The following is a 19,017-nucleotide window of genomic DNA, read 5'->3' as shown; positions in this document are numbered from 1 at the left end:
GATGGATTCGTTTGGTTTGGTTAGCTATTAGTTTTGATCTAGGGTATGGATGGCACTGTGATGTCTGGTCTGACCTTGAGCAAGGCAAAGCTTGACTCAAGTTGAACTAGTTGATGCATTGGTTCTGATCTACCTTTTACTGCATGTAGGACACACCTGACACCATCCTAGAGCCACTCTGGTGTGGTGCTCCCATGGAGGAAGTTGCCAAGTGTACTCTGCACGATATGAAGCCTAGGAAGTGTGTTGCTTTTGAAGGTGCTAACACTGGGAGGAGGTTCTATGGATGCCCTGTTCAGGTGAGTAATTGAGTATGCTGGGTGGATTCGGTTATGTCTAGTGGATTCAGTTAATGTCTAGATTCAGTTATGCCTAGTGGATTCAGTTATGCCTAGTGGATTCAGTTATGCCCAGTGGTTACTGAATTTGTACATTAACTCCGTTTGAACTGAATTTAGTACTAAATTTATGGTTACATGTCCTCCTTGTGTACCAATCCTCTTTTTGAATTGAAGTTAGAACTGAATTTATGCATTTTCTGAAGTATGTGTTCTCTGATCAAACTACAGGGAGGTGTGAATTGTGGTGTAGTTCAGTGGGTTGATCCTGCCTGGCCTGATGTACTTAAGAACTGCCTCATCAAGTTGTGGGAAATGTTCCATGAGCAAAACCTTGGAAGGATTCAAGACAAGCATGCCTATGAGGATGAGGTTGCCAAGTTGAAGAAGGACTATGATCATCTCTGCACTGAGTATCATAAAATGGTTGATGATGTTAGCAAGATGTTTGACTGGCAGGATGGTGTTGGCAAGATTGACTACCAGAAAGCAATGGATGCTGAGAAATTTGAGAAGCAGAAGGAAGAGCTAGAGCTGGAGATGAAGATGGAGAAGCTAAGGCTAGCAAAAGAATAGAGGTGTATTCTTCAGGCTCAGGCAGACATAATTCACAACACCAGGAAGGCAATGAAAGAGATAAAGGTGGACAGGGATCTTCTTGCACAAGAGAAGACAGAGCTTGAGAAAGTAGTTGCTGATCTGCTGAATGCTGGCCATGGGAGCAAGGAAAAGCTTGAGAAAATCAAGGCCATACTGGAGGCTTGAAGATTTGGACAATGGTGGTTAAGTAAGTAAGGTGGCCTACACATATAACAGGCCTTGCAAGATGATGGTAGGAGTATATTTTGTGCAGTCCTATATGAACTGTTTAAGTTATGGTAACTAGAGTGGTGGAGAACCTTTGCTAAGTCTGGCTTATGTTATTGTACTGTTAAGAACCTATCTATCTTAAGTAATGCAGTGAAGAACTGTTTTATTTCTTTAGGTTGTTTCCCTGAAACTAGCAATGTTGTACTAGTTTATTTTTGGGCCTAAAACCATTATGTATACAATGTGGGCCTAGACTGGGCTGTTTTATTACTCCACCTACCTACCACCAACCATTAGTAGTCTATAAAGCCCACCCCTTGGGTGAAACCGCAGTCAATCCCCCCATCCCCACCCTTCTCCACCCCCGGCCGCCAAAGAAACCCTAGAATCCCAGGGAGAGATGGATCCTGGCACTAGTACAAAAAGGGGCTTTTGTCCCGGTTGGTAAGGGCCTTTAGTCCCGGTTTTTGAACCAACCGGGACTAAAGGAAATTTTATGATTTTTTTTAAATTTGAATTTTTTTTTATTTTCAAATTTCTGAATTATTTTAACCTCTAATCTCTAATCACCACCCCTCATCACTGCTCAATTTATCCTCTAATCTCTAATCACCCCTCATCATTCCAAATCATCTAACTTCCCGGACGGTCACCCATCCTCTCACTACTCCAGCCTGAGCACGCTTAACTTCCGGGTTCTGTTCTCCCTCGTTTCCAAGTCTGCACTTGTTGTTTTCCTCACAATAGTAAGATGTCAATCCTATTAACCCTCAGGAATTTAGCTTGAGCATGAAGTGACACATTTCACTGTTTGAGTTTGAAACTATTGTTTTAAAAAACAATAATTATTTAGTAAAACTAATATTTCTTGAATAATTAGTTTGACCATTGTTTGACCACAATTTGACCAGATTTGACCAAAATTCAAAAAAAACTGAAATAATTATTTAGTAACACTAATATTCTAGAATAATTATTTGACCATTGTTTGACCACAGTTTGACCAGATTTTTTCAAAAAAAATTGAAACTAAATTTTTTTCTGTTACTAGTGGCGCACCTAGCAAATGGTGCGCCACTAGTAAGTTTGAAATTTTTCGATTTTTTCCACTCTAGATCTTAAAAGGCCCGTATCTTTTTTCTGTTAGGTTTTTGAGGATTTTGAAAATGTTTAACGGGGTTCCCCCGATTAAATTCGGATGTAACTTTTCGAGTAGATGATTTTTCATATAAAAAACTTTTTAATCCGAGTTCGTATGCAAAAGTTATGCCCATTTTACAAATTCCAGAGAGATTTTGCAAATAAATTCGAAATTCATATTTGTAAATTTTCCCAACAACTAGACCACATATCACATGGAAAACTTATTTTATTTTATTTTTCTGACATTTCCATCATTTTCTTTTGTTTTTTCTAAAACTGAAAAGGCGGTCCACGGGGGGGGGGGGGTAGAGTTTGAAAATGGGACCTTTAGTACCGGTTCGTGCCATGAATCGGTACTAATGCCTCAAAGCCCATTAGTACCGGTTGGTGGCACCAACCGGGACTAAAGGTAAGTCGCACCCTTTAGTCCCGGTTCGTGGCACCAACCGGGACTAATGCCTTAGCCGCACGAACCGGGACCAATGCTCACATTAGTCCCGGTTCGTGACTGAACCGGGACTAATGTGAGCATTGCCCTGTGACCAAAGCCCTGTTTTCTACTAGTGTGGAGAGGTCATAGATGGAGAAGAAGAGGTGCCCAGGCAAGCCAGGCGCAGAGATGCAAGGAGGAGGGCGAGAAGGCAACTTGCTGAGATGATCCTTGCAGCATGCAACCGCAAGGACATAGAGCAGTTCCTGGAGGCATTCCCCCCTGGCTCCAACCCTAGTGATGATGATATCATCTACTGGGCAAGGAGGAGGGCAAATTTCCATCCCTTTCAGGTCACTAGGCAGAGGTGGACTAGGATTCTGTACCCATGATGCTGCTGTTATGTTTCTGTGTTCCTAGATCAGTTCCTGAAGTTGGTGTAAGAACAATGTTGAATGAGCTATGTATGTGATGAATCAAGTTGTCTATGATGCAATGCAATGTATGAAGCTGGTGAAAGAAAAATGTTGAATGATCTATCTATGTGATGAATCAATCTGTCTATGATGCAATTTATGAGTGAATCTTTTATCTGTATTTGTATGTATGAATGAATTGATCTGGTGATCTTGATGTGTTAAGTTAGATATGTTATGGTTTGGTCAGATGGCCAAATATTGTTGTTTTAGGTTTGATCTCTTAGGGTTTGGTGCCTAGATGGGCAAATCTTGATGTTTTAGCTTTGATATGTTAGGTTTTGGTCCTATATAGCCACTTTGGGGTTGGTCGACAAGTAGCCACCCAAAGTGGCCACATTTGGCACCTTTGGGGGTTGGCCGACAACTAGCCACTTTTGGGGTTGGTCGACAAGTAGCCACCCAAAGTGGCCACATTTGGCACCTTTGGGGGTTGGTCGACAACTAGCCACTTTTGGGGTTGGTCGACAAGTTGCCCCCCAAAGTGACCTAATCATATCAATCAATTATCAACAAAATAAATCACTTGATCTACATAACAATGATCAGCATAAGAAATAATTTCATATGAAACAATTCATAACCTAGGACATATCAAATCAAAATAGAGCTTGACAGCAAATAACTTAATTGTTCCAAACAGTTCAAACACAGACCACATAACTTAATTGTTCCAAGCAGTTCATACACAGACCACATAACTTAATTGTTCCAAGCAGTTCATACACAGACCACATAACTTAATTGTTCCAAGCAATTCATACACAGACCACATAACTTAATTGTTCAAATGAAAACAGAGTTCACTGCAAATAACACAGATAGCAAGCATGCCTAACAAGCAGAGTTCAAGGCATAAAGCATAGTTGAGTGCAACACATTCAATGGTTGCCACTGGCTGTGAAATACAAAGCAAGTTTGCTTGGGGCCTTCCTCTTCCTCTTAGACCCAACATCAGCTTGACCTGATGTTGATGCTGCCCTTGGAGCATTGAAACCTCTTGCACTTGACCTCGTGTTCTTTGCTGGAGATGATGCACTTGACCTGGTGTTGTTGGCTGGTGCTGAAGCAGGTGGTGGGTTCTTTCTCTTTCTTGATCCACCTGTTAAAACTGCAGTAGATGTGGTTGCCCTTGTTGAAGCAGATGTGGTTGCCCTTGTTGAAGTTGTTGCTGGTTTCCTACCCCTAACTGGTCCTAAAGCTGGAGCAGGACCTGAAGCTGGAGCTGTACCTGAAGCTGGAGCTGGACCTGATGATGTGGCCCTAGCTGGAGGTGGCCTGGTTTGTGCTGAAGTTGCTGGGTAGGATGCCCTGTTTTCGTACAATTAAAAACAAGTTGCAGCTCACAAGATGTATGCATTAAAAACAAGTAGCAGATTTTTCTTGATGAACTGGCTTAGTTACCTGGTGGTTGTTTTTCCTTGTCATAAACTTGGCCTTAAGTCTGTCTCCACACATTGTCCACTTGTGGCCTTGCAAACCACAGTTACTGCATGTTATTGTGCCCATCCTTGATGTATCTTTTGGAGCTGGCACCTCAAATTCACCCTTTCTCCTAGCTGTTTGCTTCTTGCCTTTCTACTCCCTAAAAACTGGTGGTTCTATGTCTGGTGTGTTGGTGTTGGGCCAGAATTCAGAACCAGGGACAGGGTAGATGATGTGCTGGTATGCAGCCTTATACATTGGCTTCTTAAAGAATGGATGCACATAATCTTCTGGGTGAACTTTTATCTTCTGCATTGCAGATATTGCATGGTGGCAAGGTGATCTAGTCATGTCCCACCTCCTGCAAGAGCAGCTCCCTTCATCAAGATTTACACAATATGTGTTCTCTCCACTAGTTACTTGCCAGATGTTGGGACCAGCCATGTTTGCTTCACAGTATTTAGCCCACTTCTTGCTCTCTTCAAGCTTCTCCATGTAATGTGGGGTTATTTCCCACCTACAGCTCTCTGTTTTCTCTCTGATGCCCTGGTACTTAACCATTAGTTTGGTCCTCAACCCTTCAAACATGGTCTTAATTGGTTTTGACCTAACATCTAGAATCATTTTGTTGAAAACCTCACTAAGGTTGTTCACTACCAAGTCAGTCTTGCACACATGATCCATTGCATATCTAGCCCAAGACTCCTTAGTGATGCCATTCAACCACATGTAGGCTGGTTCACATGCTGCTTTCAAACCTGCCATTCCTTCTTTGTGACCATGTTCAGTGAAGGAATAGCTAGCTTTGTCAACCCATTTCTTAACTTCTTCTGCTCTAAAGCCAGCTGACTGGAAGTTGGCATATATGTGTCTTAGGCAATATCTTTGTGGGGATTGAGGAAATACTTCATTAATTGCTTTAAGAAGGCCCTGTTGTTTGATTACATAAGGTAGTAATGAGATAACTATAGCAGCATTGCTATGTGCATAAGAATAATACAGAGTCAGAGAAAATACCTTCTGCCTGTCAGACATGATGGTGTAGTACCCAAACTGGTTGCTGGTGCCAATGCAGACTCTAAGTTGGTTTAGAAACCAGGTCCAGCTAGGCCCATCCTCTTTGTCAACCACCTCAAAAGCAATTGGGAACACATTGTTGTTCCCATCTCTCCCAGTTGCTACCAATATCTGATGGCCTGTGGATAACTTGATGAAGCAACCACCAAGTCCTGCATAAACAGAGATAGTTAGGGCCAAATTGAATAACTTGATTACATTTCAAACATGATTACATCACTGATTTGTACCTATGAAAGGCCTACAACCAGCAAGAAATCCATCTTTTGATGCCTGGAGGCAATAGAACATGTACTTGAACCTTGGTGTGGGGGCTGGGTTCAAAGGATCCTCAAAAGTTGTCACTATGCACCTGCTTCCAGGATTTGTGTCAAGCACACATTGTAGGTAGTCCCTCAACCTCAGATACTGCTTTCTATGATCACCTTGCACAACATCAACAGCCATCAGTCTTGCCCTATATGCCAAACTCCTAGGTACATGCACCCCAAACTTCTTCTTAGTATGTTTGAGAACTATATCTACATCAGCCTTTACATTTGATCTAACTATGTCCTCCACAGCTTCTGCAACCCATTCAACAGTAACCTTTGTACTCTCTCCACAAGCTCCACAACTATGATCCATGTGGCACTTCTTGATTGTGAATGTATCTTCATGGGCTACTTTGGATGCAGTCATGAAAAGTTCACATCCATTCTTCCTCTCTGGGCACCAAACAATAACCCTTGATGGTTCATTCCTATGGTACTGAAAGTTTCTCAAAGTCCTAACATGAAAATTTCTCAATGCCTTTCTAAACTCATACACATTGGTGAAGCAAAGGTCCTTGCACAGCTGCTCATGTGCATCAGGTACCTTTGGGTCATACCATTTCCTCTCTTTCTTCTTCTTCAATCTTCTCTTCCTTCTAGAGGGTAGTCTTGGAGTCTCTCCATCTGAGTCAGAAATGCCCACATCACCAGGGAAGCAATACTCATCAGCTTCAGGTACAAAATCTTGAAACTTTGGGATCTCTGGCTGACTGTGAGCTCTGGAAGTTGGACCTGGATTTGCTGCTGCTCTTCGCACAGGCTTGAGTTTCTCAGGCCTGCATTTTTCCACAACTATTTCCTCTCCACTGTCATCCTCTTTCTCCTCCTGCCAAAACTCTGAAACATCACTATCACCTTCAAACTGTGGTCTGTCTTCTACAGCATCTCTTTCTTCTTCATTTCCAATATTTTCTTCACCTCTCTTCCAAGCCTTGTAAGACATCTTTATCCCTCTATAGTCACCCCTATCAATCTCAAAGTCTGAGGATGATTTGTGAATATCACCAGCAGCCTGTCCATCATCATCTCCACCATTAGCTTCTGAAATGTTCAAGTTACAGCTTTGCTGTGTGTTCAAATTAACTTTAAGAGGGTGGACCACTCCATCTTGTGACAGACTTAACACAAAACCAGGACCCCCCACTGGACTGCCTATTGGAATTTGTTCTTCACAAACATTGTGAGCCCAGTTACATTCAACATCTCTATCTTCATTTGCCTTGGAAAAAATGATATTGAGCACTGTGAAATCTGAGTGGTCTACCATTTCCTCAACTGCATCTTGACTGTCCAAAAGAAATAAACCTTCCTGTCCAATCCCTTGTTCTTTTACCCAGTACATGTAGTCATCTGACCCATAGCCTTCAGTCTCAGCAAGTGCTATCAAGTTCAGAAAAGTGATGTCTGAAACAGAAAACCTCCTTTCCATGTTATCTCTGCCCTGAAAATGCAGCCTAACCTCCCAAATGTCATCATCCAGCCTGCATTACATAATATGTTATTTGAAAAGCCCAACTAACTAAGTGTTTTTTGCTACAAAAAATCAGTGCACACTAACTATAAAGTACAGAAAGGAATCTGAATCCAACAAATGCTTCTCTGAATCCACCATGCATTTCTACTAAATCTAACTAATCCTTTAGTGCTAAGTGATACTGTTGCATCCAAAACATGGCACAGAGTGTTTGCTCAACTATTATTCAGTGCATGTTCATGTTCTAAGATGAATCACAGCAGCATCAACCTAGGGTTTGGTCAAAAAACTAACTAAATTATGCTATGTTGTTTGAAATGAACAAGCAGAAATGCAGCAGAAACTGTTGAAGGAGCTCATAAGAGAAAAAAAAATTACTCCACCCCTCCAAATGCAGAGGCCCAGTACTGGGAGTTGGCCGGATCTGCCTGCACAGCGCTAGCAAAAGACCTCGCTGCTCTGTACTCAAGCGAGAAATGGCAATCATCAGGCGACGGCGGTGTAGCCTGTGGCGTAGGAGCCTGCATCAGAGCTGCAGCCTGTGGTGTCCGCTGCGGCGGCGGCGGCGCCGCCGGCTGGGTTGCGAAGCTACCGCTCCCCAGCCAGTTATCAACCTCTGAGAACTCGCCGCCTCCATCCCCCCTTCCACCTCCACCCGTTGAATGGCCGCCATCGCCTGGTTTCGCCGCCGCCAACGCCATCGGGGAGGGAGGCGCGCGCGAGAGAGAGGGAGACAGAGGGGGGGGGGGGAAGACAGAGTGAGGGCAGGCCGGATCCGTTTGACCTGGTCGGGACGGCCCGTGCGCCCTAACGGCCGTCACCCGCGCGCCATGAGCATTGTGGCCGACAAAACCCTGACGGGCAGGCCCCACATGTCATAACCCCAGTTAAAACTTAACCATTCGGCCACTTGGGTTTTTTGGAACAGCCAGCCACTTTTGTGATAGTTTTTTGAAAAATTAAAAAAAAAGCGGTAATTTTTCGGAACGATAGCCCGTAATGTGGTAGTTTTTTGCTATTCACTCCACTGAGACGTCACGTTCTCAAAAATACATGTATTTTCTCTCCCTCTTTGGATGGTTGTGCGTCGCTCGATGCACAGGTTCGTGGGTTATCCTTCTTTTCGAAAAAAAATATCTCTCCCAGCTCGATGAGGTTAAGAAAGTGTGGCAATTAACCGGCCTATATTAGTTTGCAGTTATATCTATGCACCAGTCTACGTCTGCTTCGCGGCAAATCTTGCATGATGGGTTCTGTTGGTCCGACTGAAACAGAGGCGGACAAAGTGAAAGGACGGGCGTGGTGCGCCGTGCGCGCATGTCCTTTCGTTTCGCCGGCCGGCCACGGGCTAGCTATAGCACCAAGCACAGGCACAGAGGAGAGAGGACATGTCTCGGTCTCGGGCAGTGGTGTTGGCGTGGCACGGTCTCGTCTCCGCTAGCCTTTTGTCTGATCACTGCCGTGGCGACATGTGCCTGCCACCGGAGCAGGACGCTCGACGTGTCGACCTTGCGATGGGGGCCGTACACCATGCATGCGCACTACTCGACCACGCTCCGGCTGGCAGAGGCAGGCGCGGCCACGCCACAGTATGACCTGCTCAACACTTCAACAGTCACCTGCTTCCCTTTCTTTGCTTTACTTATTTTTTCTTCCTTGCCAAGCTCTAGTAGAGTAGTGGTATGCACGTACATGCATGATTTTGTGTGTTGGTTGATTTTCAGGGTACATGCGTGATTTTTCTTGTTCGTCGTTGGAAAGACAAATTAACCAACGAGCTTGCTTCGGTACACCCCCACACAAATCATATAAGGGTAGTATGGTCATTTCATCATATGTATATACCGATCTCCGTTTGTAGCGACGTAGGATTCAAATTCCCAACCTTTGTGAACAACTAGGACAGCTCAGTTGCTATGCCCATTTACTTCTTTCATCTTCTTATTATTTTGCATCCTCTCAGTCTACTTTTCCTTCTTTTTTGATTTTGTTTGGTTTTTTATGTTTGATTTTTTTTGTTTTTATTTGTTTTTTTCTCTTTTATTTTCTATTTTCTTAAATTCGTGAATATTTTCAGAAATTCGTGAACTTTCTTTAAATCTATGAACTTATCGTTTGAATCAATGAATGTTTTTAAACTTTGCAAACTTTTACCAAATTCATGAACTTTTTTGTTAAATTTGTGAACTTTTCAAATCGATGAATTTTCTCAATTTCATGATTCTTTAAAATTTGTGAAATTTTGTGTCAAATTTGTTAATAATTTTTTTAATCCACTAATTTTTTTCAATTTCATGAACTTTTTTGTCACATTCGTGAACTTTTTCAAATTGGTAAACTTCTTTAAACTTGTGGACTTTTCTTTAATCTATGTCAAGGTGTGCAAAACCAATTCGGAACCAGAAACAGAACTTCGAAAAACCCAAATCGATTTTTTGTTTTTCTTGTTTTTGGTTTAGGTTTCAGTCCCAAAACTGTTCATTAAACTGAATTAAACAAAATTTGATTGAAAAAATGCCCGCAAGGGCCATCAGATAGAGGCATAGAGTTGTGCGCTTCGAACTAATGCAAAGCCGATCCATTATATAACCAGCTAGCCAGCTGTGTGCTGGCTCAACTGGCTAGGTGTGATTATCCTACGGGAACTCACTGCACCTCACCAATACGCAACAACGGCAGTAGATATTTTCATGTATTGGGCTGGCGGCTATTCAGTCCATTGAAGCTTGAGTGGGCTTCAAAATTAATGGGCTAGCTCCTGGGTTGGACCAGTTCTGCTTTTTTTAACGAGGTCTTTTCTTTGTGAGGAATTATGGTCCAAGAGTTACCCCAAGCTTTCCCTCTCGCTAGGGTTCTGGTCCTCCGAGGGTGATTTTTTCACCACCGTCGAGATCATCTTCCCATGCCTCGGTCGCGTTCCGCCGTCCTAGCAATCGATCAGGGGGTCGTTTCCTATGGTGCCCCCTGGTCTTTGGCAGGGCTATGAAGATCAGGAATTCTAGGGTTACTGCAACAAGGCTCGATCGATTTTCTCCATCGGATTAGGGTTTCAAGATGTCTTCGAGCGCGACTTCGGATTTTGTGGCTGCAGGCTCAACGAAGACTGGTGATGTGGAGCAGCTAATGAAGGAACTCGCACTAGTAGAAAAAGGGTCAAATATGAAGCACATTAGTGCCGGTTTGATTTTGAGCCGGCACTAATGTGTCCATTAGTGCCGGTTCCAACGGCTAGGCAGGCGGAGATCATTAGTACCGGTTCGTGAGCAACCTTTAGTACCGGTTCGTGTCACGAACCGGTACTAATGAGGCTGCGTTAGGCTGTGGTCAAGCTGGGGCCCCACGGGCCCCTTTAGTACCGGTTCGTGCCATGAACCGGTACTATAGTTTCTTAGTAAGCTGTTTTATACTCCCACCTCGCGAAGAGAGAGGCACTAGGAGCAGTTTATAAGCCCTGAGTGCAGAGACGATGAAGGAGAGGCGCAATGCTCATCTGCATGTTGCTTAGCTTTAAGCCTTGAGGAATAGAATAGACTGCACAGAGCTATGTGCAGTGCAGTTTGCACTATTCTGAAAGACTTGAAGCTAATTAACGAGCATTGTGGCTCTTTTTTATCTTTAATAACTTATTACAACTTCGGACTTCTTGTGTTACGGCAAAAACTGGACGCACTTCGTGTACAAACTGAACAATCTCTTTCGAAGTATCAGGGTTTCTGACGAGAACTCATCTGTTACATGGGCACTTCATTTTTTTAAACTTATTACAACTCCAGACTTTCTGCGTTCCGTACACACCATTCAAAGCGACGTCATCAATTTTCAAAACTTTCTGACATCATTTGCTATTTTTTAGTCATTTATCGATTTGTTTAGAGAGCTAAATGATCGTGAAATTGAAAATCACTACAAAATGAACTCTGAAAATGTCGAAACTTGGCATGGTATCATCATTTCACCTACATAGCATGTATAAAAGAGTAGAGAGGGTTACGGCAAAAACTGGACGCACTTCGTGTACAAACTAGACAATCTCTTTCGAAGTATCAGGGTTTCTGACGAGAACTCATCTGTTACATGGGCACTTCATTTTTTTAAACTTATTACAACTCCAGACTTTTTTGCGTTCTGTACACACCATTCAAAGCGACGTCATCAATTTTCAAAACATTCTGACATCATTTGCTATTTTTAGTCATTTACCGATTTGTTTAGAGAGCTAAATGACCGTGAAATTGAAAATCACTACAAAATGAACTCTGAAAATGTCGAAACTTGGCATTGGTATCATCATTTCACCCACATAGTATGTGCAAAAGAGTAGAGAGGGTTACGCCAAAAACTGGACGCACTTCGTGTACAAACTGGACAATCTCTATCGGAGTATCAGAGTTTCGGACGAGGACTCATCTGTTACAGTAGCACTTCATTTTTTAAACTTATTACAACTCCAGACTTTTTTTGCGTTCCATATGCACCATTCAAAGTGACGTCATCAATTTTTCAACACTTTCTGACATCATTTGCTATTTTTCAGTCATTTATTGATTTGTTTAGATAGCTAAATGACCGTGAAATTGAAAATCACTACAAAATGAACTCTGAAAATGTCGAAACTTGGCATGGTATCATCATTTCACCCACATGGCATGTGCAAAAGAGTAGAGAGGGTTACGGCAAAAACTGGACGCACTTCGTGTACAAACTGGACAATCTCTTTCGAAGTATCAGGGTTTCTGACGAGAACTCATCTGTTACATGGGCACTTCATTTTTTTAAACTTATTACAACTCCAGACTCTTTTCCGTATACACCATTCAATGCGGCGTCATCAATTTTCAAAACTTTCTGACATCATTTGCTATTTTTTAGTCATTTGCCGATTTGTTTAGAGAGCTAAATGACCGTGAAATTGAAAATCACTACAAAATGAACTCTGAAAATGTCGAAACTTGGCATGGTATCATCATTTCACCCACATAGTATGTGCAAAAGAGTAGAGAGGGTTACAGCAAAAACTGGACGCACTTCGTGTACAAACTGGACAATCTCTATCGGAGTATCAGGGTTTCGGACGAGGACTCATCTGTTACAGTAGCACTTCATTTTTTAAACTTATTACAACTCAAGACTTTTTTTGCGTTCCATACGCACCATTCAAAGTGACGTCATCAATTTTTCAACACTTTCTGACATCATTTGCTATTTTTCAGTCATTTACTGATTTGCTTAGATAGCTAAATGATTGTGAAATTGAAAATCACTACAAAATGAACTCTGAAAATATCGAAACTTGGCGTGGTATCATCATTTCACCCACATAGCATGTGCAAAAGAGTAGAGAGGGTTACGGCAAAAACTGGACGCACTTCGTGTACAAACTGGACAATCTCTTTCGAAGTATCAGGGTTTCTGACGAGAACTCATCTGTTACATGGGCACTTCATTTTTTTAAACTTGTTACAACTCCAGACTTTTTTGCGTTCCGTACACACCATTCAAAGCGACGTCATCAATTTTTAAAACTTTCTGACATCATTTGCTATTTTTTAGTCATTTGCCGATTTGTTTAGAGAGCTAAATGACCGTGAAATTGAAAATCACTACAAAATGAACTCTGAAAATGTCGAAACTTGGCATGGTATCATCATTTCACCCACATAGCATGTGCAAAAGAGTAGAGAGGGTTACGGCAAAAACTGGACGCACTTCGTGTACAAACTGGACAATCTCTTTCGGAGTATCAGGGTTTCGGACGAGAACTCATCTGTTACACTGGCACTTCATTTTTTAAACTTATTACAACTCCAGACTTTTTTGCGTTCCGTACGCACCATTCAAAGCGACGTCATCAATTTTCAACACTTTCTGACATCATTTGCTATTTTTCAGTCATTTACCGATTTGTTTAGAGAGCTAAATGACCGTGAAATTGAAAATCACTACAAAATGAACTCTGAAAATGTCGAAACTTGGCATGGTATCATCATTTCACCCACATGGCATGTGCAAAAGAGTAGAGAGGGTTACGGCAAAAACTGGACGCACTTCGTGTACAAACTGGACAATCTCTTTCGAAGTATCAGGGTTTCTGACGAGAACTCATCTGTTACATGGGCACTTCATTTTTTTAAACTTATTACAACTCCAGACTCTTTTTCCGTATACACCATTCAATGCGGCGTCATCAATTTTCAAAACTTTCTGACATCATTTGCTATTTTTTAGTCATTTACCGATTTGTTTAGAGAGCTAAATGACCGTGAAATTGAAAATCACTACAAAATGAACTCTGAAAATGTCGAAACTTGGCATGGTATCATCATTTCACCCACATAGTATGTGCAAAAGAGTAGAGAGGGTTACGGCAAAAACTGGACGCACTTCGTGTACAAACTGGACAATCTCTATCGGAGTATCAGGGTTTCGGACGAGGACTCATCTGTTACAGTAGCACTTCATTTTTTAAACTTATTACAACTCCAGACTTTTTTTGCGTTCCATACGCACCATTCAAAGTGACGTCATCAATTTTTCAACACTTTCTGACATCATTTGCTATTTTTCAGTCATTTACTGATTTGTTTAGAGAGCTAAATGATCGTGAAATTGAAAATCACTACAAAATGAACTCTGAAAATGTCGAAACTTGGCATGGTATCATCATTTCACCCACATAGCATGTGCAAAAGAGTAGAGAGGGTTACGGCAAAAACTGGACGCACTTCGTGTACAAACTGGACAATCTCTTTCGAAGTATCAGGGTTTCTGACGAGAACTCATCTGTTACATGGGCACTTCATTTTTTTAAACTTATTACAACTCCAGACTTTTTTGCGTTCCGTACACACCATTCAAAGCGACGTCATCAATTTTCAAAACTTTCTGACATCATTTGCTATTTTTTAGTCATTTACCGATTTGTTTAGAGAGCTAAATGACCGTGAAATTGAAAATCACTACAAAATGAACTCTGAAAATGTCGAAACTTGGCATGGTATCATCATTTCACCCACATAGCATGTGCAAAAGAGTAGAGAGGGTTACGGCAAAAACTGGACGCACTTCGTGTACAAACTGGACAATCTCTTTCGAAGTATCAGGGTTTCTGACGAGAACTCATCTGTTACATGGGCACTTCATTTTTTAAACTTATTACAACTCCAGACTTTTTTGCGTTCCGTACACACCATTCAAAGCGACGTCATCAATTTTCAAAACTTTCTGACATCATTTGCTATTTTTCAGTCATTTACCGATTTGTTTAGAGAGCTAAATGACCGTGAAATTGAAAATCACTACAAAATGAACTCTGAAAATGTCGAAACTTGGCATGGTATCATCATTTCACCCACATAGCATGTGCAAAAGAGTAGAGAGGGTTACGGCAAAAACTGGACGCACTTCGTGTACAAACTGGACAATCTCTTTCGAAGTATCAGGGTTTCTGACGAGAACTCATCTGTTACATGGGCACTTCATTTTTTTAAACTTATTACAACTCCAGACTTTTTTCCGTATACACCATTCAAAGCGACGTCATCAATTTTCAAAACTTTCTGACATCATTTGCTATTTTTTAGTCATTTACCGATTTGTTTAGAGAGCTAAATGACCGTGAAATTGAAAATCACTACAAAATGAACTCTGAAAATGTCGAAACTTGGCATGGTATCATCATTTCACCCACATAGCATGTGCAAAAGAGTAGAGAGGGTTACGGCAAAAACTGGACGCACTTCGTGTACAAACTGGACAATCTCTTTCGGAGTATCAGGGTTTCGGACGAGAACTCATCTGTTACACTGGCACTTCATTTTTTAAACTTATTACAACTCAAGACTTTTTTGCGTTCCGTACGCACCATTCAAAGCGACGTCATCAATTTTCAACACTTTCTGACATCATTTGCTATTTTTCAGTCATTTACCGATTTGTTTAGAGAGCTAAATGACCGTGAAATTGAAAATCACTACAAAATGAACTCTGAAAATGTCGAAACTTGGCATGGTATCATCATTTCACCCACATAGCATGTGCAAAAGAGTAGAGAGGGTTACGGCAAAAACTGGACGCACTTCGTGTACAAACTGGACAATCTCTTTCGAAGTATCAGGGTTTCTGACGAGAACTCATCTGTTACATGGGCACTTCATTTTTTTAAACTTATTACAACTCCAGACTTTTTTGCGTTCCGTACACACCATTCAAAGCGACGTCATCAATTTTCAAAACTTTCTGACATCATTTGCTATTTTTTAGTCATTTACCGATTTGTTTAGAGAGCTAAATGACCGTGAAATTGAAAATCACTACAAAATGAACTCTGAAAATGTCGAAACTTGGCATGGTATCATCATTTCACCCACATAGCATGTGCAAAAGAGTAGAGAGGGTTACGGCAAAAACTGGACGCACTTCGTGTACAAACTGGACAATCTCTTTCGAAGTATCAGGGTTTCTGACGAGAACTCATCTGTTACATGGGCACTTCATTTTTTAAACTTATTACAACTCCAGACTTTTTTGCGTTCCGTACACACCATTCAAAGCGACGTCATCAATTTTCAAAACTTTCTGACATCATTTGCTATTTTTCAGTCATTTACCGATTTGTTTAGAGAGCTAAATGACCGTGAAATTGAAAATCACTACAAAATGAACTCTGAAAATGTCGAAACTTGGCATGGTATCATCATTTCACCCACATAGCATGTGCAAAAGAGTAGAGAGGGTTACGGCAAAAACTGGACGCACTTCGTGTACAAACTGGACAATCTCTTTCGAAGTATCAGGGTTTCTGACGAGAACTCATCTGTTACATGGGCACTTCATTTTTTTAAACTTATTACAACTCCAGACTTTTTTGCGTTCCGTACACACCATTCAAAGCGACGTCATCAATTTTCAAAACTTTCTGACATCATTTGCTATTTTTAGTCATTTACCGATTTGTTTAGAGAGCTAAATGACCGTGAAATTGAAAATCACTACAAAATGAACTCTGAAAATGTCGAAACTTGGCATGGTATCATCATTTCACCCACATAGCATGTGCAAAAGAGTAGAGAGGGTTACGGCAAAAACTGGACGCACTTCGTGTACAAACTGGACAATCTCTTTCGGAGTATCAGGGTTTCGGACGAGAACTCATCTGTTACACTGGCACTTCATTTTTTTAAACTTATTACAACTCCAGACTTTTTTGCGTTCCGTACGCACCATTCAAAGCGACGTCATCAATTTTCAACACTTTCTGACATCATTTGCTATTTTTCAGTCATTTACCGATTTGTTTAGAGAGCTAAATGACCGTGAAATTGAAAATCACTACAAAATGAACTCTGAAAATGTCGAAACTTGGCATGGTATCATCATTTCACCCACATAGCATGTGCAAAAGAGTAGAGAGGGTTACGGCAAAAACTGGACGCACTTCGTGTACAAACTGGACAATCTCTTTCGAAGTATCAGGGTTTCTGACGAGAACTCATCTGTTACATGGGCACTTCATTTTTTTAAACTTATTACAACTCCAGACTTTTTTGCGTTCCGTACACACCATTCAAAGCGACGTCATCAATTTTCAAAACTTTCTGACATCATTTGCTATTTTTAGTCATTTACCGATTTGTTTAGAGAGCTAAATGACCGTGAAATTGAAAATCACTACAAAATGAACTCTGAAAATGTCGAAACTTGGCATGGTATCATCATTTCACCCACATAGCATGTGCAAAAGAGTAGAGAGGGTTACGGCAAAAACTGGACGCACTTCGTGTACAAACTGGACAATCTCTTTCGAAGTATCAGGGTTTCTGACGAGAACTCATCTGTTACATGGGCACTTCATTTTTTTAAACTTATTACAACTCCAGACTTTTTTGCGTTCCGTACACACCATTGAAACCGACGTCATCAATTTTCAAAACTTTCTGACATCATTTGCTATTTTTTAGTCATTTACCGATTTGTTTAGAGAGCTAAATGACCGTGAAATTGAAAATCACTACAAAATGAACTCTGAAAATGTCGAAACTTGGCATGGTATCATCATTTCACCCACATAGCATGTGCAAAAGAGTAGAGAGGGTTACGGCAAAAACTGGACGCACTTCGTGTACAAACTGGACAATCTCTTTCGGAGTATCAGGGTTTCGAACGAGAACTCATCTGCTACAGTGGCACTTCATTTTTTAAACTTATTACAAGTCCAGACTTTTTTTTGCGTTCCGTACGCACCATTCAAAGCGACGTCATCAATTTTCAACACTTTCTGACATCATTTGCTATTTTTCAGTCATTTACCGATTTGTTTAGAGAGCTAAATGACCGTGAAATTGAAAATCACTACAAAATGAACTCTGAAAATGTCGAAACTTGGCATGGTATCATCATTTCACCCACATAGCATGTGCAAAAGAGTAGAGAGGGTTACGGCAAAAACTGGACGCACTTCGTGTACAAACTGGACAATCTCTTTCGAAGTATCAGGGTTTCTGACGAGAACTCATCTGTTACATGGGCACTTCATTTTTTTAAACTTATTACAACTCCAGACTTTTTTGCGTTCCGTACACACCATTCAAAGCGACGTCATCAATTTTCAAAACTTTCTGACATCATTTGCTATTTTTTAGTCATTTACCGATTTGTTTAGAGAGCTAAATGACCGTGAAATTGAAAATCACTACAAAATGAACTCTGAAAATGTCGAAACTTGGCATGGTATCATCATTTCACCCACATAGCATGTGCAAAAGAGTAGAGAGGGTTACGGCAAAAACTGGACGCACTTCGTGTACAAACTGGATAATCTCTTTCGAAGTATCAGGGTTTCTGACGAGAACTCATCTGTTACATGGGCACTTCATTTTTTTAAACTTATTACAACTCCAGACTTTTTTGCGTTCCGTACACACCATTCAAAGCGACGTCATCAATTTTCAAAACTTTCTGACATCATTTGCTATTTTTAGTCATTTACCGATTTGTTTAGAGAGCTAAATGACCGTGAAATTGAAAATCACTACAAAATGAACTCTGAAAATGTCGAAACTTGGCATGGTATCATCATTTCACCCACATAGCATGTGCAAAAGAGTAGAGAGGGTTACGGCAAAAACTGGACGCACTTCGTGTACAAACTGGACAATCTCTTTCGAAGTATCAGGGTTTCTGACGAGAACTCATCTGTTACATGGGCACTTCATTTTTTTAAACTTATTACAACTCCAGACTTTTTTGCGTTCCGTACACACCATTCAAAGCGACGTCATCAATTTTCAAAACTTTCTGACATCATTTGCTATTTTTAGTCATTTACCGATTTGTTTAGAGAGCTAAATGACCGTGAAATTGAAAATCACTACAAAATGAACTCTGAAAATGTCGAAACTTGGCATGGTATCATCATTTCACCCACATAGCATGTGCAAAAGAGTAGAGAGGGTTACGGCAAAAACTGGACGCACTTCGTGTACAAACTGGACAATCTCTTTCGGAGTATCAGGGTTTCGGACGAGAACTCATC

Source organism: Triticum aestivum, chromosome 4D, assembly GCF_018294505.1.
Source record: "Triticum aestivum cultivar Chinese Spring chromosome 4D, IWGSC CS RefSeq v2.1, whole genome shotgun sequence".
NCBI classification, from domain to species: Eukaryota; Viridiplantae; Streptophyta; class Magnoliopsida; order Poales; family Poaceae; genus Triticum; species Triticum aestivum.
This window is presented reverse-complemented; position numbering follows the sequence as displayed.